Raw genomic sequence first — 27254 nt, forward strand, 5'->3', positions numbered from 1 at the left:
GACAATTTGTTGATGATGAAGTAAGAATGAATGCATATATGTATGTTCACTCATGAAAATCGCAACTTATATATACATTGTATATAAACGAGTTGCGTTACTGACTGACTGATTCATCATCGCACAGCCCAAACGGCAGAACCGAGAATTATAAAAGTTTAACAGTAGATGTTTTTTGACACCCATCCTAAAATGATTTTTTAAAAATCTTTACCCTTTGACTGAAATTAAAAAGGTCCGTTTTTCTCGAAAACTATATAAAAACAAGCAAAATTTACAATCACTTTCAAAACTATAAAAGATACAGCAAAAACAACCTAAATCTGAAGAACTACATAGTTAAAATCTTCAAAATCGTTAAATGGGTTTTTTATTTGTATTGCTTTAGGGTAGCAAAGCATACTGGATATAGCTAGAACAAATATACAACTTTAGGTGAAAGCGTCACAACGACAATGGCAAAAACATTGTACAATAAAGAGCTTTACATTATGACCAAATCCAATGAACCAAATCATCCTTTCCCAATCAACAAGAACAAAATAGAATATGGGTTTTCAAGTTTAAAGAAGAGTAGCAAGTACAAATATAGAGTAATTATTACGGCTGTTTGAAGTACCTTTTTCTAAAGATACACAATTCGCGCAACTCTTTTTATACGCTATCACTTGAAATCTTTATTGATCGGACATTAACTCTCGTAAATGTTTTTTAATTTAGAACAGTCGTTCCAAAGTTATTTAAGAGTGCAATGACTATTGGTAAACTACGTTTTATCTCTCATGAAAAGTCGTTAAATTTTTTTTTTTTTTTTAGTTAAAAACTTCTCTAACATTCTTTATATTTTAAAAATTACAATGGAAACTTCTTTAGTATGGCTTGAATACGCGTCATTTGTACAGGGAATCATCTCGCACGTGATCTACCACATACAAACCGGTCGTTTGTTGATGTGTTTGTGATTGTGTGTCAATGTATCTGTGTGGCGGAAAATGTAAAAGTTTTTATGAAAAACGTTATTTGAAAAAATGATATCCAAAGAATGCGCCAAACAGTGAATATTTAAATTCAACAATATACAGATGTGGTGATGTGTGCCAATAAAATCTATCTACATATTCCCGCTGAAAACACGCAGGGTAAAGTGAAAATAATTTAATCAAAAGTTTAAGAATAATTTAAGAAAAACGTTTGAGATTAGAATAGGATTTAGTTTACATTTACCATTAAATATAATTTAATCATAATATGTGATAACCAGGGCAAGGATTTCTATGTAAATGCAAGTTTGTAGTCAGTAACTCTAAATAACTTTTAACTAGTTTTCTTTTTGAATCAAAGAATTTTCTACAAAATGGTAGCAATTTGTTTTTGAATATTTTGTAATTAATGCATAAATTGCATATTTTGCTTTAAATTGCATATATTTTGCATATTTTCCACATTTTTATGGCATATTTTTTAATTTTTCTAAAACAATTTTTTTCTGTATTTCATTTTTTACAAATCCAAATCCATTAAAAACATTACCAAACGATTAAATTGGGAAGAAATATAATTTATACAAAAATACATTTATTCACCAAGTTTTATTAGAATTATCAATTTTTTCACTTTTAGAAATTAAATATGTACTATTTAAAGTTGTTTCTTAGTCTTTATATTTGTTATTCTCATGGTTGTGGTCCGTTAAAGTAGTACATAATGCAGTCCTTAAAAACTTGTATATTTGTTGTCAAAAACTTAGGATCTTAATAACTATTAATTTGTACCTTCACAAAGAAATATTTTTTGGTGAATATTTTTCACATTTTAGTGTATATTTTCCCATTTTATAGTATATATTATATGCGCATATTTTTAATTTTTTAGTGGATGAAAATCCTTACCCTGGTGATAACAAATTAATGGGACCCCAAATTCTCAAATATTCAGAACAAAAGATTGTTATATCCTGACGAATTGGCGAAATAAAAAGTTTTCTGCCAAACTAAACACTTGTGTTGTGTAAGATAAAGTTTTTAATATAGTCGGCCCTATTCTGTATTTCAATTTGAATCGAACTTTCCTCCGTTTGGCAACTTTGGTAATCTGCATTTCGAATCGAAGCTCCATCGCTAAAATAAAAACTTACAAAAACGTAGTTGCGATCGTTATACAGAATAAATACAATGATAATAAAATTAAATTGCTTCTTATTTTTCTTACGATTCCGTTCTTTGTTGGAATACTAATTTTCTATCGCTGTGTAACTGAATGAGGAAACGTAATCGAACTACAGAATAGGAATGAGTATCCTCATATGATTTACAACAATAATAAATATATTTTCATGTAAGTAGTTTGTAATTTGTCAAACATACATAATATAATACACTTGGGTACAAGGTGTTAATCTTATTGCCTACAATTTGCAAAGGATTTAACGCTTTAAGGATATTACCGTTGTGAATATACACACATATTTATGTAATTATAAGTGTGTGTGTTTATCATTTATTAAACAAGTAATTAATAGATACATAAATACATATGTATGTATGTATGTTCATTAGAGTGATTCAAATGCATGTACGTATATGGAGACATGATCCCAAATATTTTGGTTAAATAACTTAAACTTTTGACACTTAATTGTACGTCAACATGACCAAGATCGGGTAGAAATAAGTTTTGGTGGATTTTTGAAAAACAGAACGGACCAGAGATCATTGTTTTTAATTGTATGATATTAAATTTAACAATTATGTACATATTTATGTATATATTTATGTGTAGGCCATTGTTATTTTTATATTCGATCACATCTATAAATATTTTTTATGCAATATTTTGTAAAAATACAATCTCTTTGTAATAACAAAAGTGACTTTAACATTATTCAGAATCCTTAAGGACTATATATCTTCAACAGGAATAACTATTTTTTTTTACTTTACAATAATAATTTTCTTTCATTTGTCAAAAGAGTCGCAAATTATCTAGATCAATTTTTTCGACTTTGTCATTAGGTTACTTGAATAAAAAAGTTCAATTGTGTATTCGCAAACAAAAGGGGAAAAACAAACATATATCATTTACTTTATTTGAATAAAAATAATTTTTATATGGAAGAATCATTTTAACTTCTTAAATATCTTATAGTATTTACCTGGAGGGCTTTTCTATTTTATTAAGAAGTATGATGTCACAAAACTTATGATAAATTAACATTTTATAATGTGTTAATATTAACTCTAAGTATTTGTGTGAAAATAAACTAAGAAGAAAAATACATTATATTCCAACTCCATTGGGAAAGAAATAAAAAAATATTTGTTATTAGTTATAACCAATTTTTGTTACTGGCGGTATTGCGCTTCGATGTTAAGTAAGATTAGAAATATATAAAATTATATATTTACTTAAGAAGCAGACAGGTCTGTGACACTAATTTCCATAATACTGCGATGAAGTCCAATCTAAATAATATAAGCGACAAACAAAAATATATACATTAATTCAGATTAAATTAAGTCAATGAAAAAGTTAAAAAAAATTATTATTCAAATATTTTACTTTGTACCCCTAATCTGGGTTTGTTTGTTTGTCTGTCAGACTCTCTGTGATATAATAAAATTGTTAATGATGTCTCATTGAATTTGCATGAAGACGATAATGATGATGACAGTTCAGCTGTAGCTGCTGTTTAGATACATTCCAACTAAATACACCCATGGAGGCAGAAGAAAAATAAAATAAAATTAAATCTAATTTAAGACTTGTTAAAAGCAACTTCAGTTTCTTATCCCTCCTGTTCGTAAGCAAAACATTTTTCTACTTGAATGAAAATATTAGTTTTTCTTTTCATGCCTTCCGACATTTGTAGTCGTACAATAGAATTAATCAAAAGTGGAGTTAAAGTTTGGACAAGATGATTATTTAAGTTGATTGTGTTTGGGTTTGTGTCTTTTGTTAGTTCTAGTTTGATTAATTGAATTTATGGTTAATTTTCAATAAAGTAAAATTATTTCCTTTTATATTTTCTCACACATTTTTTTTGCAATTTACAACTACATACATACAAACATTCATAGATAAAACTGTTGAAATAGTGAGCAGTTTTACATTGCATTACATAATTTATCATATTTTTTTAAGAATTCACTAGTTGTATTTTAATCAAGTGTATTTTTTTAATGTTTATCTTTTTTAAACACAAATTAAAAGCGTTTTGTTGATGGTCCAAAGTCCACAAAAACTTTTTTGTACTTTTTACATATAAATAATTTGAATTCGATTTTTATTTTCAAAAGCATTTTTTTTAATATTTCTAATAATTTATAAGCGAGAAATATGCAAAACTATACAACCGTAATTCTTCTGAAAGCAGTACTAATGCCTTAAAAAACATTATAAATAAAAAACAACCTGAAAAGAAGATCTTACACGGTAATGGACGAATTAGATCTGCACTCGAAACATATTGTTATATGCCAATAACTTTTATATCGGCGAAACTGACTTACATGCATATTTAAAATAATTAATTTGTACAGAATTGAATTAAAGAAACTCTGAGTTATAAGTTTCGCGAATTCGATATATTTAAAATATTTTAATTTCAAATCAACAAGTATTCAAACATTTTATTTATCAAAAAAATATTAAATTTAGTTTATAATTATTATCGCCAAATTTAAATATTTTTTCATTTAATACTTTGAAATCAGTAGCGCTTATGTATATATATTTTCCTGTATATAGATGCATAAATAAAAATATGTTTTTATTTTGGAATTTAGGATATAATTTATATATCCTAAATTCCACAATTTTCCGCATAAAATTGTCTCACCCTCTTTCCCATCACCCATTTGTAAGATTAATATGGTTAGCTTTCTGGTATTCCTAGCAAAGAAAGACTTGCTATACAAATTTCAGAGATCACCTTGAATTGGAATAAAAAGTGTTCTTTCTAAAAACTATTTCTTCAGATGCTCTGAATATTATATTACACATTCTACCTATAGATCTGCATATAATGACCATATCTACGTGGAGCAACAATCTTAAAGCAATATATTTGCGATCTCAATATTCCTGGCAACATCAGAATTTTTGTCGACAGTCAAGCGAAACTTCTTTCTCTAAACTCATACACTACCACATCTGACGAGTGTAGTGGTCATTGACAATTCGCGCGCAGTGAGCTATACGATAACCAACCACTGAAAAATTTATTTTCGAAATTTTGCATTAGCTGAATAATTAAATATAATTGAAACAAATCTAGATCCAAAAATTTTGCTTAACTTTTAAGATTGTCAGTTGATTTTCTTCAATAACTAGCACCAATTTATTATATCTTTTATTTATCAAATAATAAAATTTAACATTTCTATATCTGAGTTTTGTTTTAAGGGCAGGTCTAGTCTAAATGCACGGATAACTTAAAATGAAAAAAAAAAAATAAAATGAAAAAGGACGAAATAAAAAGAAATATGTTAGAAAACGTATGTATGTTGCGGCTCAGATACATGAAAGAGTTTTAAAAATGTATTTACGATTAAAACAACTACAGCATTAAGACAGAGGCTCTCAAACGCTTTTATTAGATAATTCTTTACTTAGAAGAACAATCATTTCGAAAATATTTATAATTTCTTAAAATTGGCTGAAAAAAGAACTTTCGTAGAAAGTTCTTTTTTTTCATTTGTTCCAAAGGACAATTGATTCAGTTCCGAAGGTGACAATTTATAATACAAAGCATTGGGCTCAACGCCAAACAAGGAACGGGCTGAAATCGTTTGTTCTATGGTTAGTTGTAAATACTAATGCAATTATTCTTGGGCGAACACATTATTATTCCCCCTAAAAAGTTTGTTTTAAAGGACTAATGTCCTTTTCAAAATGACATGTTTAATTATTGTGTGTTTTTTGATTTTAAACACATCCTCATCAAAATATGTGGAGAGATTTTTGTTCTTATAAAACGTGTCAATTATAAACTGATCCAATTAAGAAGAGAGATTGTTGTTCTTATAAAACTTCTTTGTGTCACTATACTGCTATACAGCTATGAGCGTTGTAGTCAATTTCCGAAGGGGGCCTTATATGGGAGTGAAAGATATAGTTGGGACTGGTCGAACCTTACCTACACCAGTAAGTATGTTAAAAATGTGGATTATTTTTTAAATAATAAAACATTTAATTTGTTTTCTTAACATAATTCCGGAATATTTTTACTTATTCTTGAAAAAAATAAATGTTTTTCTAAAAGAGGGCTCATAGGGTTTGGTAGAGGAATTAATTGATAAAATAAATGTCACCTAAGAGGGCTCATAGGTGAATAGGGATAAATATGGGCCAATTTTTTTAAATTTTGGTAGAGAAATTAATGTCTATTTCAATGTTATTTATGCATAATTTAATCGTGCTATTAGTGTTTACATGTGAATTTTGACCTTCAAGTCATTTAAAAGGTCGTTTAAAGTTCTATAAAACTAAGTTTTGCTGATTTCTGTTAACATAATAGAACATTTAACATAATTATGAGCCCAAAAGCCCTATTCGGGGGGTACGGTTGTATGAGGGCTAGACGAAATAATGCACAAATTTCAACCTAGAATTTTCTAGAATTATCTTGAAAATGCGACCTGTAGCGTGTGCAGAAGGTTTACTCAGAAAGTGATTCTGAACCGATTAATATATGTATGAACAAAAATTATATCATAATTATTTCAGTAGATTTTTAATATTTATAAAATGATACTTAACTTGTTTCTTTAATGTTTTATGTTTTAAGTTGTAATTCATTGATTACAAATTGGAATAGACACAATTTTAGAAACTCTGATTTTCTCATGCAAATTTTTAGTACGTACATCTTGTCTAACTTAACACATAAATACATATGTATATGAAAACACATACATATGCAGATATTTATTGTTAAATATGCAAAAACCATAAGAAAATTCAAGTATTCTATCTATGAGCTGCATACGAATCCTTAAAATACACAATCTATAACTGTACCAAAAGAAAAACTGGATTTTTATGCAAAATTATTTTGAATTCGCAATCCTGAATAACGAAACAAAACACAATAAACAAGTAGTCGTGGCCGACCATATGAAACCCTACAGTATGTAAAAATGTTAAAAATGTGGTTTATTTTATAAAAAAAAGCGTTTAATTTGTTTTTTATCTTTATTCCAAAATATTTTTACTTATTCTTGAGAAAAAAAGTTTTTCTAAAAGAGGGCTCAAAGGGATTGGTAGATTAACGTCTAATTAACGTCTACTTCAGTTTATTCATGTAGAATTTAATTGTGTTATTAGTGTTTAAAGGTGAATTTTAACCTTCAAGTCATTTTGTGAAGAGAAGTTAGTATGGGGTCTAGGGTCAAATCATTCCCGATCGTTACAAACAGTGTCATATATATAAAACTAAGTTTTGCGATGTTTGTTGTCATAATAGAACATATAACGTAATTATGAGCCCAAATGTCCTATTCGGGGGATACGGCTATGCGAAATATTTGACCGATTTCAACCATATTTGAATATTACGACCTGTAGCTAAATTTACACTTTTAATTAGGTGTAGGAACAATATTTTTGGGTGTTACAAACATCATATACCCTCCTCACTATAGTGGTGTAGGGTATAATGAAAAAATAAAACAAACTGCAGCAATATAGAAAGGAAGATGTATCTTTAATACGGGAACAACAACCAGAATGAATAACCAACAACCGCAATATCCATTTAAGGAAACACTAAAGAAAAATAGTTCAAATTTATACATCCTCATTTATTTCAAGTGTACAATCGCACATACGAATGCAAAGAAAAAAACTTAAAAAAATGTGTCAAAATTTAATGTAATTGTCATCACAAAAGCCCTTAGAAAAAATGGTGACATAACAAGAGAAGGAAATAAATTTAAAAACTGTTAGTATTCATTGGATAAAATAAATTGTTATAATTTTGAAATGTCGAAATTTTTTTAATTTTAAAAATTTTCATAATCACCTATTCTATTGATAAAAAATATGATAAATTTATCCATAAAATCAATAACTTTATTACAAACTAGCTTATAACCCGCTACTTTGCCGTTTTATTGTTATTCTGTTATTCTTAAAATATACTTGTACGAGTATTTTTATGTTTGTTTACATTAAATAACAAAAAATATAAAAGTACAACATGTTTCCGAATATATAATACCCTACCACAGTTATATAGTAGTAGTGTAAAGTGTAGCATGTACCGCTCCCAAAGAAATTAAATATACTTATTTTATAGATGGATAACATCATTGTAATGACACAAGTGTTACTAACTTTAAGACATAAGAAAAATGCCGTTCCCATTAGTGTGGTGTAGGGTGAATTTAAACTGAATTTAATAAAAATAACTAATTATAATCATTATTTCATAAAATATCGAAATGTAATATCAAACAAAAATATTAAAACTTTTAAAACGATAGAGTTTGTGTTTGTCTGTCACGACTTAGGTTTTTGACAGCAGACTTAGGTTCTGTCATTCTCAGTTTCATTTCTATGTATACCTATTCTATGTATCTTAATTTATTTTTAAAATTCCAGAATTTCTTCTCTTATTGTCATTCATTGAAATACATTTTGTATTTTTGTTCGTCTTGTTATACTGCTTGCGAACAAAAAATGTTTTGAAATTCTCAAAATTCTTCAGTTCATTTTAAGTTTTAAGTACGATTTTCAACATTTGTTTCTTTTAATGGCATTAGTACGAGTGAGTAAGCTGAGTAAGAGTTCACACTTTGTTTGATAAAACTAGTGAGTGCTAAAGGTGTTAATAAATGCAAATTTTATGGTTTAATGTTGATTGTTTTTTCCTGCAAACTGAAAGTTGTTGGAATTCAATTGACATCAAATTCAATTCAATGGATTTTTGCATTTCACACTCAGTTTGAAATATTCTTTCCAACTGTTTGTTCGATAGTTCTTGCTTTCAGGAGCATTAAAATTTTAAAACTCATAAATATGCGTCATGTTCTCATTTCCCTTTTTTCTCATGATTTCAATTGAATTCTTTTTGCTTAATTTATTTAAGCAACTAAATTGTTTGCTTTGAGGGGTTTATTCGTTCTTTTTTTATATTTGCTTCTTTATTTTTGATATCGACTTCAAGTTGTAAAAGTTTTACATTTTGCCGGATGATCACAGAGAACGACAGCAAAAAAAGCTAAAATCAAAACTGAAATGTCCTCAGTTCAATTGATAACAATGTTTCAGTTGAAATTAATTTCAACTTTAATGACATTAGAAAATAATTCCTTAAAGGCAAGGGGAGTTTGTTAGATGAAATATTAAAAGGAAGTAAAAAAGTTCATTCTTCTTGGAATTTCTATTCATCACAAAAATTAAATTCACAGTTTTTATGGAACTACTTAATCGTTAAATTAAATGCTTAAAGTTGAAATATTTAAATTAAATTTTATAAACAAAATAAAATAAAAATGAATCATGTTGGTTTAACATTTTAACTTGTTACGAACAGAACGATAAAATAAAAATATCAAAATTCAATATTTTCAATGCAAATTCAAATGACCGCAATTATCGCAATATATAATTTTTTTTGCTAAAAAATCATTTTTTTTATGGAAAATTTTGGTGATTTAAAGGATTTTTGCAAAATTTATAAAAATTAATTTAAATAAAGGGTTTTATAAACAAACTAAATAATTGTTTGTGTTTTTAAATGTAATTATATATTAGGCATATATAAACAGAATATGTACTTTAAATGCTGTTATTGTATCGTTGTTGTATAAATGAAATGTGCATGTGTGAATGGATTAACTAACTAAAATGATAACATTTTAATTTGTTGAGGATTTTGTTAATCCATTTCCTTCCTTTTGCTAAAGTGTTACTTGTTTTAAAAATAAATTAAACGTGTTGCCATTGTTGCTACAATTACATTGTTCTTTAAGACACATATACAAATGTCTATATATGCACCTATGTATATGTACTTTACATTATTAGTGTACATATGGATGTATGTATGATATGTAGTACATTGTTCAATATTCCCTGCAGTTCGGGCTGGCTGTTACTTACTAGTGATTTAACAAATTTAGTTTAGTGACTAGTTATTTTAACGAGCATTTTGAATGCAGTACAATGTTTAATGTACTTCTGTTGGCTTATTTTATAGCTCACAGGTATATTAATTTTAATTCTTTTAAATGGTCCTTTTTTTGCTTAAAAGAAAGCTAATACAATTTCCTTGAAGGGCTTTATAGACCCATATTGGGATGCGAAAATATTTTTTAACTCAAGAATATTTTTTTTTTTTCAATTTTTCCAAAATGGACCAATAGGTGAAAAGTTACACTCGTTTGAATAAAACCTTGTATGAAGACCAATGAAGTTCCACATATTTGAGAAAAATGTTCTTTAAAAAGGATACATAGATTCATCTCGATACTTTTGGGTTAAATTGTCATGTCATGTTTAAAATACACACAAACAAGTAAGTAGAAGAAGTAGGAAATTGTAACTTGCCATGAAAGTAACTATATACTAACTTAAGATTAAGATACTGATTAAAGACAATAAGTGTAACTATATTGTACATATATTTGTTCATATTAAATACAAATATGCATATATACATATGGATATAAATGCATTTACATAAACCTAAATTGCCTAAACTTCTACATTTTCTTTCATCATTGATTTGAGTATTCAAAATATATACATATAAATACTTGCATACTTGGTACGAATTATGTATGTAAGTCAATATATTTCTACTCTAAAAATACATATTAAAAATGCTTACGAGTTTACTACACTTATTCTATTCTACTTTCGTTACTTTTTTTTACTTTTGCTCGCTAGCAATTTTACGAATGTGAATACACCACATACACGTCTACCAGAATGCAAATTACTAATACCTGCTGTTGATGGTTCCTGCTGAACAGGGGTTTGGAAATGTTTTTTTATGATTTTAATTGAGGTTATGCTGATGCAGCAGAAACCGATCACATCAGGCTTTTGGTCGAAATTTGTTTTTTAGGTCAATAGAATAATTTGTTTCATAAAGAATTATAAAATAGTTTTCGATTCCAATACCACTGTGTACTGGGTTGTAGCAAAGAGTGAATATCATTCTTTTATTTCATTTTTTACTTTTAGTCGTAGAACTTCATCGTTTTCATTTCATACAAGTAAATGGCAAGTGAGTGGTTGCTGAAGAAGTTATACATATTTTTTTATTTTATTATTGAATACAGAAGTTCTTGCAGTTTATGCGAATTTCTCTGAACTGCCTTCAAGCGCACTATTTTTTTCATTTGAGTTATTTTTTGTTGGTTTATTTTTATTTTTTATTTCTACCACTCTTTGTAGGCGATGTTGGATCTACACGTATTATTGCATTGATGTGTGTGTAATACCTTGTAAATCCCTTAAGTAATGATGATGACATTCCTTTATGAATTCTTGGGTCCATTATTCGTGGTTATAAGCAAAATGTACTAAATGTAAGTACCGGGAACATGTACGTTTTATTATTGTTATTAAAAAAAGAATACGAATAACACAAAAACTAAGAGAAGGAAAATATATATAAGTCTATTTTATTTCGATTTGCTCTTGACATGGATATTTGCATCAAAAGAACATTAGTTTCTTAGAAGAGTGAAAAATATGTATCACGATAGAAAAAAAAAACAAAAAGAATTAGAAGAAATTACTTACTAGTAAAAAGTTATAATAGAAGAAGTATTCAACAATGGAATTGAATGAGTTTTAAATGTAAATTTAATGGAGTTTTTAAGATTTTTTTTATAATCTTCTTCGATTTAATTACTGTCTTCTAAATTTGAACATATAAATCTAAACTACTAATCATTATATAAGAGTAGACACTGTAAACGTAGACTTTAAACTTGTAGTGCATCGTATTTAATTTGTCAATGTACAAAATTCGATTAATATAATTGGTTAACATGGTAGTAGAGTTCGTTTTAATAAACTTTTTGATGTAACTTTATATATAAGACAAGCATGATAGAGTGGTCAAATGTACTAATATGATAGTAAATAACAATTATTAAAAAAATAATTTAATTGTACATATTCAGAAATTATTCCCACAAGAGTGGTATACAAGTGTAGTGTATAAAAATGCCAGATTTTGTTCCGGTTTCCTCGTATCAAACTTATCTAATAAAAAATGGTGAATAACCCAAAAAAGTGTCTGTAATAAAAATGCATTTGTAGCTTTTACACTGAGAATGAGCATAAAAAACAACTAAATTTTTTTGGCATTCAACATATGCAAAATTCTGTCTAACCAAAAAAGGAAAGTTGGAAAAATGTCTGCATTTAACAAAGCTTTTTGGGCTTAAATATGGCAAAACCAACAAAAACAGAACATAAAAGAAGGATTTTATTTTATGCATGCTAGTCAAGGCCATATATGAAAAGGGAATTTTAATTCCAAAAAAGGCCAGGAATTTACATTAAATTAAAGATTTACAAAGGATATCATTGCTACCAATACCTTACATACTAAAACGGACAGATTAAAATTTATTGGAAAATTCCAACATTTTTTATTTATACTTTCATACAACAACAGGTACAAGTTAATGTTTGTAGTCTTGAATGAATATCATCATATCTACCAGCAGTAGGCGTATTTCGGGGCTAAAACAAAAACACACTTTAAGGATTTAATCAATTTTAAAAGATAACACATTCCTTTGGTTTTTCCTTGTCTTTAATACATCTACAGGTTGTCACTGAATATCAGCAACACCAAATATACCACAACCGCAAGTTGAATATAAAAATCATTCATCCATTTATGCATTCAGTTAATATAGAAATGCATTGTAAGAAGTATGAGGGTTTTTTGTAACATTTAACACCTGAACCGGCATGACATGTGATGATTACAGCAACAAATAGTCAAACTCTAGCGAAACTATATGAGTCAACTCGGCGAACTGTTAGAATGAGAGAGTGCCTGAGTAATACCCAACAAGGGATTTGGTTAAAAATAGCAACTACCATATAACAACAGAGTACAGCCATGATGACGATAATGATGGTAGACTAACAGAGCAAAAGTAAAACAAAATTGCTGCAACACAATGTGCTGTCCTTCCTACGTTCCGAATGAACGTTACGCTTTAATGTGTGACACACGCGTGGCACGTGCATAACAATGACATTGATGCAGAAGCAGTTAATATATTCAATACATGATGGTGGCATCTATTCTTTAACTGTTGCTTATATAATCCTTTTACTTAGACATGCACATAGAAACGTGTATATAATGTAATCGTAAATTGTTGAATGGATAGAAATATCATACATTTTAAGGGCAAATGAAAAGATATTTTGTCTTTCAATACCCACATATTATGGTATTGCATTAATATGCATCTAATGCCACCAGTTGATTTACTTCAAAAGGTTCGAAATTAACTCTTAGACATGTTCAGCTACAGTCTTCTTTTATCTTTTTACATTTTCTCTTACACATTATAAACATTCCACTTTGTTTCATTCTCTTTTTTCAATTACAACTTTCTTTAAAGCGACTTCAGCACCTTTTTTCCAACGGCACTTCAGGGCTTTATTTTTCCCAACCATTTACTGTTAATTAAGTTAAACTTTTAAACGCTACGCTAAGTAAATAAAATTAAAAGCAGAATTGAGGAAGGGGAAAAAGATGTTTTAATCAAAACAGAACATGGAAGAACATTAATATCCAGTTTGAAAAATAAAACAAAAATAAATTCTACAAAAATATTCCCCTTTAAGGAAAGCCTTTGAAAGGTAAAAAAAGGTAGGAGAAAAATAATGCTACAATGTTTTTACGTATGCAAACAATGCACAGTGGGACTGATAAAGAATCTTTAAGTAATTATTAATTTATTTATTTAAGTTATTAATTAATTAAATTCATACATAATTAGGTTTCACATAAATTACAAATAAAGAATCCTACATACCTTAATTCCACAAATATTAAAACTGATTGTATAATCGAAATTGGTTTGTATATTGAATTGTTATATGAAAATCTGAATAATAATTTTTAATACATATATGTATATATTAAAAATAATTTTTAAATTTAAATGTTTCCGTTTTTGTGATATCACAACTTTTTAGAAGACTTTTGTAATAATTTTCTCAAAATTCCAACTCCTTTTTTTGCATACCTGAGGCGGAAACCCCTGATTTTAAGCGACATTTTTCACACTTTTATAATACTTTAAAGTGCATTATGTATTAACCAAAGATGCACTTTTTTCAAAAAATATTTAAAAAAATTGTTTCTTTGTGCATAATCAAAGTGCTCTTTTGCGTACTCCAAATGGAGCAAAATCAAACATTCTATTATTGACCCATTAGATGTGATGATACATAAAATTTTTAGATTTCAAAAATTAGAGCGAGCGCTTTATTACACAATTTGACATTATACATGTTATACATGGAACATTAATTTGATGCAGTTTTATAAAATTTGGCGGTAATGATGATAAACACCATTGTTTGATGGGAAATTATTTACCCACAAGTTAACATTATAACCATCATAACTCCTATTTTAACACTTTCTTAAGGCCATTAAATATTATATTTTCGAATGATAAAATCCAGTTTAAAATTTAAAATACGCATTTATAGTTCATCCAAAGTCAAATTATGTTTATATATCATTATTTTCCTGTTGAATAGTATACTGAAGTCGGATTTGAAATATGAGATATCACAATTTCAAAAATATTGCGTGAAGCCTAATCAATATATATGTAAATATGTATAATGAATTAAAAATAGAAAGTTATTTTAAAAATTTTAAAACATTTATCTTGTCTTCTCGGTCTTTTAGGCATATTAATCAATCAAAATTATAATAATGGTGCTAAAAATAAATTAGTTATCTATTTTCTATATATAAAAGAGTACACAGAAAAAACTAAAATTCAGTTTTAATTATCAAAATCATTGTATCAAGCAAGTTTTGCACCTATAACCAAAATAATGATATCAATTACCAAATTTGTAAAAAAATAAAAATATATATCTTTTTTTCCAAATAACGAATTAATCAGAACAATTAATGTCAATAATTGAAACAAGATTTAACATTGATTAATTCATTAATTGTATAAGTTAAATATTTAATAAATATGAAATTGATATTTTATTAATTTATTAATCAAATAAATTAAACTGTTTGATATAGAATTTTTTAAAAATCAGTTAAGAAGGTGATTAAAACAATCAAATTATTAATCGATTACACACAACGTTAAAGGAGTACTAGACCTTTAACAATGCGTTCAGCATTTACAAAAATTATCACTTTATTGTCACAATTTAACATATAAAGTTTTTCATAAATTGTCAAGAAACTTAAATATTATATGCCTAAATTTTATTGACTATTTAAGAATTATAAAAATTGCTAGCACAAAAATTCAAAATAAAATATTAAAAATAAATCTAAAATAGAAAAGAAGGCCAGAAAAATTTTTTCAATCAATTAAAAAATTAATTGAATTAATTAAAAATGTAATCAAAATTTTACACTTAATTTTTAAACAGTTTCAAATAAACGAGATAATTAAGACAAATAAAAATTTGTTTAAATAAAAAATAAAGAAAATTAAAACATGTTAATTGAAAATAAACTACCGATAATTTTTTCTGTGTAGCGTTATTGACTGACTGACTGATTGGTAAAACTGAATTTTTGACAGCAGATGTCTTTTTGGATATGTAGATATGTAGAAGAGGATTTTTTTGGAAACTTTTTCGATTAATTGACGTATTCTTATTAGTTATCTTTTATACGCCCTAACTCTGTCTTTTATTTATTTTAAAAAATTAAAAAAAACGGAAAATTTAATTGTATTCAAACTCATGAGCCAATTTTTATTAAACTTTAAAAATAATTTATTTACTCACACAAAATATGCTATTGACATATTTTTTCGGGTACTATGGCAACTATAGGATCAAATTCAGATAAATTGTATGGTACTTTTTGAAAGCACAATTTTTCCGAAACAAATTAATGCAGATTTTAGTCGTATGACTTATATCTGTGATGCATAGATGTAAACATGGAATATCTTGTAAACTTAATTTTTGAAAAAGTGTATTTCAGACGAAATAGAGGAAAATGGTACACTTTTTTATTGGAACTTTCCACAAAGGTAGAATTTAATCCACTATTTCATCATTTCAATTGTCGTTTTTTTAATTGTTATAATATTAATGTAAAAACAACAATATTTAATCTGTACTGCTCTGATTGAATAATTAATCTAATCGAAAATGTTTATGTTTATAAGAGGTGACTCTATGCTACTTTTTCGTTAATCAAATGGTACGTTTTATATATTCTTTAATATGAAGACAAAACACAAGTTTGGAACCAAAATGAAAACGGAATCAAAAATTACACTGATGTCAGGATTTTCAATCGCTTTTGAAAGAAAACCTATAAACTATTATATTTTCTCTCCACTGTTTGACAGTGTAATATATTTTGCTTGCCACTGTCTGTAACTGGCAGTATTTCATGCTAAAGAGCTTTAAAGGAAATAACAACTGATTGTCTATGTAAATATTTTATGCAAGTACTAAAAATACGAGACACATTCCATAAAAAAAAACATTTAAAAACATCAACATTTCACTTCAATATTTTCTACTATTTATTGGTAATTAGATTTATGTACATAGTTGATACATTTAATATTTTCGAATTATTTCTCTATATATATATATCACTTTAAAGTTACATAAAATGTAAAAAACATTTTTTTAAATACTATATATTTGTAAAATTCTAATTGCAGTATCTGTCTTTTTAACTATCCCTCGTATTTTCTGCCTTCATCACACTATACATCAAAGCTCTTAAGTCTTGAATCTCCATTTGATCTAGACTAATGGCTGGAAGCTTTGTTTCTGCATTTTCTTCCATGTACATACATAACCATGACCTTAAAATCGGAGCAAGAAAAAGTGCACGAGTAGACAAGTAATTAAATTTTGTAATACAGTTGTAAGACTGGATCAAATATAAATATTTTGAACGAATACACACCGCCATTCGTTAAATTTCCTATGCACAAAGTGAAACATACTTTAAGGAAGCACTTTGCAATTTCACAAAAAAAAAACAAAGTCGCAAAATTATTTATTTATACAATTTTTATGTGTCTGTTTTGTTGAGTTCAACACATTTTTTGTCATCACTTTAATATATTATTTTTTATATTTTTACTAAATAATATTTTTTTTGAATTCTTGTTCATTAAATTTAGATTTTACTTAGTTTCTTCTTTTTTAATAATTTTATAAAATTAGGTATTTACTGTTTGTTGACTCTTCTCTGAGTTTTCGATGTTCTTTTTATTTGGTTGACAACAGAATTAACGTACATACAACCTACATATAGAAAATGTTATTAAATTTCTATGGATATAATAAAATTCTATTGAGTTGTGAAGAATCATTTTGACTCGTAATACAAACAAACATTTTGTAACAACAACCAGTCACAGATACAAAACGGAAATACGTAAAATATGAAAATAGTCATTTCTCCTTTTAATGAAAATAAATATGAGAGTGAAGGAACTTTAGTTTTTTATGTACCTTATGTGTGCATTTTATAGGCATAAGCGAATTTCAATTACGATCTACACAGTAAAATGAGAGTTTAAAAAAGATTTTAATCTTTGTAGTGGTTTTTTAAGTAATTTATAAGGTACGACCATTAGCGATAAATAGAATCTAAAAGAAATTTAAAATTATTTAACTGAATACTAAAAATATATTATCCAGATCTTATTTCTTAATGTCTATTAATATTTTCATACAAATTACAGGTTACCAAAGAAAAACTTCAAACCCTTTTTATCACGCCTCGTCACAAATGAGTGATAGAAATTAGATTTTTTGCTGTGAAATATAAATAAATAAAACGTACACCTGTCTGACTAAAGTGATTTGAAAACTCATAAATATTTCATTACGTTTCATATGGAAGGAACAACTTAGTATACTTGTACGCCATCAATGATTGCAAAAGAAAAAAATGTATATAAACTTCTGATTTGATACCGGTAATAGAAAACTAATAAAATACATAGAAAAATACTCTTACTCTTACATAAGTAATGAAAACATTTTTTCCTTTTTTCATTATGGAATATTTATGAAAATGGAAGAAAGTTTGTTTTTCTAAAGTTATAATAAATATATTTTCTAAATTATGGTGAACAGTTCGATGGGAGGAGGATGAAAAAAACGAATACAAAGGAAACCATGTAGCAGTAACTTCAATGAATCTGTTTATATTGAGAACACAAAATTTTAAAAGAAAATTTCATTATTTTATCAAAAATCTATATTGAAAAGTTGAAGCAAAAAGTTAAATATTATATATATATTTTATTACATACAAATAATCAAGAGCACAAACAGAGTTTGAGAGATAAAAACAAGAGAAAAACAATATAATTAATAATTAAGGCGTTTTGGTACTATACAGCAAATAACTTAAGAGCCAAACAACTATAACTACAAAATACATCTTCAGATTTACAAAAGTCTCTGGAGATGTCTTAATGACATTGGAATTTTTGATTAAAATCTTCGTTTAATTAGATTTTATTGCAAACAAGCCAATGCCACTGGAACCATTGAAACTGATGACAACAGCGAATTGTTATGACAACATGATAATAATGATGATGACAATGCTTATGGTCGCATTATAAATGCAAAAAAAAAACAATAACAAAAATACAGGAAACAATTACCTGGAGTATTCGAGTCTACAAACAATCAAACGGAATAAACAAGTTTCATGGTCATTTGCATTTTTAATTAATTTTTACCTTTTCCTTCATAAAAAACAACATTTTACGAATAAGTAAAGCATTCAAGTACTACTCATTCTAAATGTCATTTAAATCCCCAAAAAGAAACAAAAACTTTGACAATTATTTGAATATTAGAAATAAAAACTTTAGGTTAAAAATACAAATTTCTTCTTCGTAAAACCACTACAACTAAGTATTTACACACAAAAAGAAAATAAATTGTAATCTTGATAAAATAGTTTTTTAGTGTGTATTTTTATGTGTGCAAGTGGGATAGTCTAGTACTTTGCAAAAAAAAATACACATACATATATTCTTTATATTTTTCTACATTTCACAAAATTATGAAACTTACAAAAAAGTCATTTACTTAAATTACAAAGTTTGCTCTTGCAACCACTCCTAGTGCTACTCCTACAGCCACTTCTTCAGCACACTTCTACTCTGACTACTTTTAACAGTTAAGTTTTTCTTTTAACTTTTATTCTCAACGTTGTGGTGTCCTTTTTTCAAAAATATTATTTTACTTCTCGTATTTTTTCTAAATTATGAAACCATGAAAAAAATATGAAATTACTTTTCAATTTCCTTAAAACTAAAACTGAGAGTAAATAACCAACCAAAAGTTATCAAATTTTTTATTTTCTTGATGATGATGTTGAACCAAAAATGAGAAGATGAATTACAAGCTCTGATACATAAGCCCTAAAGTAAAAACTAAATAAGATAACAACAAAAATAAAACTAAGAAATCAACAAACTTTAACGTTTTAACAATTTCCTTCGTTTTGCATAAAACGCAATAAAGCTGCAAGTGATTGCAAGTATCTATAAATATTTACTGAAATAAAAGTCAAATATTTTACATTTTTATGTAAACATTTGATCAACAAAATTAGTAAATATCCCAAATTTATTTTAAACTTTCATCATTATAACGACAGAAAATATTAATGTTCATTTGATAATAGATAAATCTTAAAATACACAAATATCGATGCTTAATTGATTTAAGACTAGTCGTAGGTTATTAGAAAATTACTGCAGATGCAGCCTTGCTTGGTTATACTCTGCATTTTTAATAAACATTTGTTTGGAATATTTGTTATAAATTTAGTAAATGAAGTGCACTAAAAAATGTTCAACAACGATGTTGGAACATTTTAATTGGACGTACATATTATAAGTTTCAAAATACCATTAATGAACAAAATTAAACATAATTATGATCATACTATCCCAGCAAAAAAGAACTTCCATAAAAGCGAAAAAAAGTCGAATTAAGTCTATGCACAGAAAAAGTCCTGCAGAGACAGTAATGTTGAATTTCAAATTCACTAATGAAAATTAAAAGAATTCATTTTATACAAACAAAATTATAGTCACTTGGAAGTCACTTCCACTGAAGCTAAAAATATAAAGTTAGTGTTTATTTTCGAGTTGTTGAATGTATTTTTTTGGAAGAACTACCATTTTTGCTGGGATACTAAGTATACTAATGTGTATATATATTTTTTCTCACACCCCCTTCATTAGTCTCATAATATGAATGCTAATCCATAGTTATATAAAATGCGCAGATACAATATTATGTACAAGTAATTATTACGTCGTGGAATCATTAATCCTTAATACTGATTGGGAACATAACATCATTCGGATAAGAAAGGCTCATGTTGTATACAACAAAAACTATTTTGCCATTATTTCGAAATGTTTATTATTTACGAGATTCTGGAATTTTAAAACATTCTACAAAATTATATAGTTCATGAAGCAAAAAATTTTTAATTTAAATTATTACATATACAATTTAACTTGCTTGGTTTCTGTTGCATTTTAAAACTTTCTCTAATTAATTTTAATACCCTTTACCTTATTGAGAATACTATATATAAGTTTGCCATTCAGTTTGTAATTTATACAATATAATTTTCAGACCCCATAAAGTGTATATATTCTGGATCGCTTGTTTAATAAGTTTTTAATGGATAGAAATATAAAATTAAGTGAAATTTTTCGTACCTTTTCTTACTTTTTCAATTTTCTGTAATATTGAAATTGGTCGGATTAACTGAGGACCTAGGAACACGTATGGGCCGGGTTATTTGAGGACACATAATAGGGGACTTTTTGGTAATTTTTCATCTTTCAAAAGGTACTTTTTGATTTTTTTATAATATTGAACCTAGAAACACGAAAATTAGCATGTAGGGAGCGGATTAGATGAAAACCTATTTTTGTTCAAAAAATAAATGGTTACAAATGTGCTTAGAAGACTTTTCAGGGCTTAAACCTGGCTCTACAATAATTGTTTTATCTATTAATCTTTTGTATTTGTTATCTTTCTAGAAACACCTAATAAACGTTATATATTAATGTACAAAATGCGAGAAAAATAATAAAAAACAAAATATGATAGGGTTCCAACTATTGAAAATCTTGATCTCAGTACATTACGTTAAAAAATTTGTCTGATGATATTGAGTACACCGATGACTGTTTTTGTGAGTCTGTCTATTGTAAATACATTCTGAATAGTGAATGACTTTATGGCCTTTAATAAAAGTAGCACCCAACACTTAACCTAATGTTTTTACATTACCCTTAGGATTAAAAATCTGAACAGTAAACCAAAAATAAATGTTAATTAACTTATGTGGGTTAAATGACTAAGTATTTAATGTGAAGAGTGAATAGATAAATTGAATTAAATTAGAATCCAACTAATTTTCTACTAATAATAAAAAAATCGTTTTGAATCAATACCCAGCAATTTGTAAACCTTTTAATTATTCTTTCTAGTCGACGGAACGAACGATGCGGTCGAATACCTTTTAAAAGGCTCAGTTTCAGAAAGGTGTTATATTACAGACATAACGGCAAAATTTTACTGTTTAGCAATGTAAGATTAACAAAACGTTTTAGTTTATATTTTATAAATATATTTTGATCTTTAGTTCTATTTTTTGAATTTCTGTTGAATCGTTATAATAAAATTGACTACGATTTTTTATCGTTTATCGTTCTTAAAAATTAAAATATGTATGTGGACAATTTTATGTCAAGTGAACAAACATTTAAAATAGATATCTTTCGATTTGGAAGATAGTTATATTGTTTAGCTTTATTGGTCAAAAGTGGGGTCAAAGCCGGACATACAGGGTTTTATTTAAATGAGCGTAACTTTTTAACTATTGGTCCTAGCAAAAATTGGTCAAAGGAGTTCAGACATTGTTTCCATCTTTTTTTTAATTTTTCTTTTTGAAGATATGTTTTCATTTTATTAAAACAACTACTTTTTTTGCTCAGATGAAAGCTAATTTCCTTAAAGGGTTTTATTGTCCCATATTGAGACAATAAATCCCTTAATTTTAATCCTAGAATGGTTAACGTGGTAGTTCACTGCGCGCGAACAATCAAGTAGAGTCGAAGAGACTCCGTTTTGACCTTAATTCAAGAATACGATTTTTTTTCAATATGTATGTTTATGTCTGCATACATATACATATATTTTTACTGACGATCCTCGTAACACTCTTAAGGGAAAAAAATAAAAAATATGTATGTTATTAAAAATCTAAACCCAAAAAAGATTAAAATTAGCTATTAGTTGTTGATATAAAACATAAATAGAACAAAAAGAACAAAATTTTTGCATTCCATTGTGAGCAAATTTTACTTCAATAACTTGTTCATCACACTGTATTGCCTTAATACTGACTATACATGTATAGGTTGATACATATGTACATGTGTCAGTGCATGTTTGTAATAAGCTTAAATACAATTTTATTAAATATGTATGATCTTTGTTTTTAACAAATTTTATAAAATACTTTCCCCATGTCCTGCTCAAACCATTTACATTAGTTGATTTGTACGGATATACATACATACATACATACATACATACATACATACATACATACATACATACATACATACATACATACATACATACATACATACGTACGTACGTACATACATACGATATATGTATATTCGCTCAAAGTTGATAAAATGTAATTCCTTATTCAAATGGTTTGCAGTGTACATATATATGTATTTATATAAGTTCTTTAGTTTACCTTTTAGATTTTATGTTCCTCTCATGCAAATAATCTGTAAAAGGACAAAGCATTGTACAACTTTTGACCAACTTGTTAAGGATTCCAAGTCAACAACGTAGGGATGTAGTATATGTGCAAAAATACTTAAATTGTAATTAACATTGTGCGTCCGGATATTATAGAAATGAAGTTTTAGATGATTGTAAGCAATTAGTTTATACATACATATACATTTAAGGATCCTAATCATTTGTATTGTAAATTAATTTACATTTATAAAGTACTTCTCTTTAAAATATATGGTTAAATAAAAAGTGATTTTACAAAATTGTTTAAAATTTGTAAAATTTAAATAAATATTTTACAACATTTTCCACTTAAACAAGGTTGGCTTAAAGTAAATAAACAAATGTGTTCTTAAAAAGAGTAAAGAAAATATGGACACCAAATTCTTAAAAAAGAGAGCATTTATAATTTGCAGATTTAAAGCACATGCTAAACAATGCCAACCATAAAACAAGTGCCACTTTTGCAACCAACAAAAATATGTAAAATGAAGCTGGAAGCGGAAGTGTCTAAAAATAGTTGTATGTTAAATGCAACAACGTGGTAAAAGTAGATGTAGCACCCCAAGTGTTCAAAAATTGTTGCATATTTTCTACCAACAACAAATAAAAACAAAAGCAAAATGAATATAAAAAGAACGAAAAAGTATTTTGCAGTAAATGAAAATAATGATTTATATTTACAAAATACATATTGGTATAATTCTCTCGGTCCATTGTGTTGTAAAGATAAAGAAAGCTATTATTTTTTCCTGTTTTGTTCGTGAAGCACACACAGTTTATGACGTGCAACCATTTTGGCAGACAACAAGCAAAGTTGCCCACTGTATAAACTTTTCCTGCTTTAAACTATCTGTGGAACTATTTGTGGGATATATATATATACACACATATATAAAAGTATATAACAGATCATTATATATCTTTCAAGTGTGTCTGATAATTTATGCTGTGAAAACGCAAACAGGTGGTCAGTTGTGTTGTTTTGTTTTGGTTGCAAGATTTCCACCAAACCGGCTAGTTCTACCTTTTGGCTCTTATTTTTAGCAAAAAAGGGTCATACATTGTAAATGTATATGTATGTACATATGTAGATGGTTTCTTTCTTACACAAATAACAGCATCAAAATTCTGTAATTAAATTCTAAAATATATATTTTGGTAACAGCACAGGGAGACTAAAATTCGGTAGAGAACAATAACCAACTTTTAAGGAAATATTACCTGTCACAACTATATTTATAACAATAAACGTACAAAGTCATAAACAGACCGTACGAAAGCAATACACAACAACAAAAAAGTACACTCATAGAAATTATATACATATGTATATGTATGTTCCCCACCAAAAAAATCATTATCGAGTAAAGCATCACCAATTTATATATTGGTGATGCTATTGGTCTAAAATATTTACCTAAAGCCTATATGTAAGGATTTAGGAAGTGCGATAGAATTTGTATATCCTAACAAAAAATTTCAATTAAAGTGTTTAAAAATATAAAATAGAGTTTATTTCATTATTTTTCTCTTCAGAGTTACCCCATAGGATCGTTGTGGTTCTACCCACCGTTTCATTATTTCAAGAGGCCTTATGGGATTATCTCACTCATATTTTTAATTTAGCCTTTGTTGCGTCCAATGGTTTTGGGTTTTTAGGTTAAGTACCTCGAGCTCTCTTCACTTTAAAGCTATTACATTTCTTTGCCGACTACTGCCGAGTGGGATGGGACCTATAGACATGTGTAAGTCCTTTCCCAGTTAGGGTCCTTATAATTTGTAAAAGTTAGTAAGTTTTTTTTGGTGTAGTGACTTCACTACTTTACAGTCAAAACATTAATATTTCTGGATTTTGTATGAATAGGATTGGAATAAATTGAAGCACGACCTCTTGTAAAAAGTAAAGAAATAATGAATATTAAAAAAATTAAACAAATAATGGATATTTAGGTGTATAAAAATATCCTCTAAGAATTATTATAACTAATTGAAAATATTTTCAGAATAATGTTGCAAATAGTCCTGTATGTCACGAATTAACAGTAGTGGATATTACATTTGTTTAGGAGTTTATGTCGTTTATTAAAAATTAAATTATTTTTTAAAATCACTTCAAAAAGTTCTCTATGTGTATATTAATCAAAAAACTTCTGGAAGTTAAGTACGTGTGAATGAAGAAAATCCAGAGAATTAAAGGGAAATTAGCTCTTCTCTACTAAATTGTTTCAGTTTAAAAACACGAAAATACGTTAACCACAAAATTGACCCAATTATACAACAAAACGCAAATAATGACTTCGCAAGATAATAAAAATTACATACATACATACATATATACATACATACATACATACATACATACATACATACATACATACATACATACATACATACAAATTTTTTAAAATTTTAATGTTATAATTAATTATAATATTGAACAAAGAAATACATGAATATTAAATCAAAAGATGTGTTAAAATTGAAACAAATATTTTACTACTTTTTGCAATTTATAAAATTTGCAAAGTTAAAATGTTTTTTAATGCTATACTGGTATTTTTAAGTAAGTTATGAACGTTTAAGTCATTTTCTGATGAGATCTTTATATGGGAGGTAGGATCGATTGTTAACCGATCCTCAAAATATTCTACAAATACATTTTGGTTCCTTAAAAATTTAGTCGACTTCTCGAATAAAAGTTTTTATTCGAATAAATTTAAACACGAATAATTCACAACCCTAATATCTACATATGTATATTAGGAATATGTATATTAGGAATTAGGAATTTAATATTAATATAGAAAATGGTGATAAAAATCCATTTAACCCAAAACTTTTTTATGTAGGTACAAATGGGACTGCCCTAATTTACCTACTTAAATGTTTGTTTCCTGTACATAACTTTGAGCAACATACTTAAATACATATTCATATATGCACTAGGATTCCAAGGGTGTATGATTTTAAAATTTACTTTGTACTTTATTGCGCATCATACATCACCACTACCACCCCATACCATTTATACGTTCTTTGAAACCTTTGTCTTTTTTGATAAACATAACAACACATAAATATCAACATAACCTAAGGTTATTCGAAAACAATTTGTCACCACTCTGTATGTATTTGTATTACACATACTACATGCATCTTTTTGTATGAAAGTATACACACGTACATAACCAACATGCTGCTGAATATGTCTAAAACAACCTTGAACCAACTTAAATCAACAGAAATTTAATAGATTTTTCATTTCTTTCATTCATTTATTCACTTGTTTTTATTTATTTTTTTATTTTTTCGTTTATGTTTGTTTACTCATTCATCCTTATGAATATGCATACATAGATACAGGGTGACACGGTTGATGTTATACGCTACTTCAATTACTGCATACATCGCTTTTTTATTTATTATATTCTAGAAAAAAATCGCAATTTATGAACTGAGTTTTACAAAATCACCATTGTGATCAGAAAATCACGAACGTCAAAAAGAGAGTAAACAGCTATATTTTTTATACAAGTTATATAGACTATTTGTTATGTACCATACATCAATACTCACGATGTCGCGACATTAATTGTCTATGATTAAGAAATACTTGATATTTGAAACAAATATAGATAAAAAGGAGTTAGTGTTCTATATTCGTCTGTGCCGAATCTTATATACCGTTTACCATGATTTGTTAAATAGAATGGCCAGTACAAAAAATTGCTAAAAAATAAAAATCTGCTCTCAAACGGAAAAATATCAAAAATTCTCCTTTTATAAATTTTTGATCAATCAGGTTGTACATAAAAATCAAAGAATGTTCCCCTCATAGAACAAAAGAGTTGAAAAAATGGCTTCCTCCAGATTTGTATTAACATAGCAAAGAATCTTAAAATTTTGGTAATGAAATGAATCTAGATATCTAGTAAATACTTGCTAAAGAGTGGTCATTATTAAATTTTTTGAATGGAATTTGTAGCCAATTATCTAGAGAATCATTCCAATTACCTAAAGCATATATTCAACGTATCAGTATTTAAAAAAAGTCGATTCATACTTTTATATAAAAACTATTCAAAAAAACTTAAGAGCTAGGTTTAAGCCCGGGAAAGCACATATGCAACTAGTTATGTTTTAACCTCGTCGAACAAAAATAATTGGTTATT

General features: G+C 27.1%; 1 protein-coding gene across 7 annotated transcripts in view; it reads right to left on the reverse strand.

Annotated features, from left to right (window-relative positions):
• LOC111690175 (inositol-pentakisphosphate 2-kinase) overlaps nt 1-27254 on the reverse strand; it is a 194293-nt gene that overhangs the window by 101176 nt on the left and 65863 nt on the right. The window lies entirely within an intron of this gene.

The sequence above is a fragment of the Lucilia cuprina genome, chromosome 6 (genome assembly GCF_022045245.1).
Source record: "Lucilia cuprina isolate Lc7/37 chromosome 6, ASM2204524v1, whole genome shotgun sequence".
In the NCBI taxonomy this organism is placed as follows: domain Eukaryota; kingdom Metazoa; phylum Arthropoda; class Insecta; order Diptera; family Calliphoridae; genus Lucilia; species Lucilia cuprina.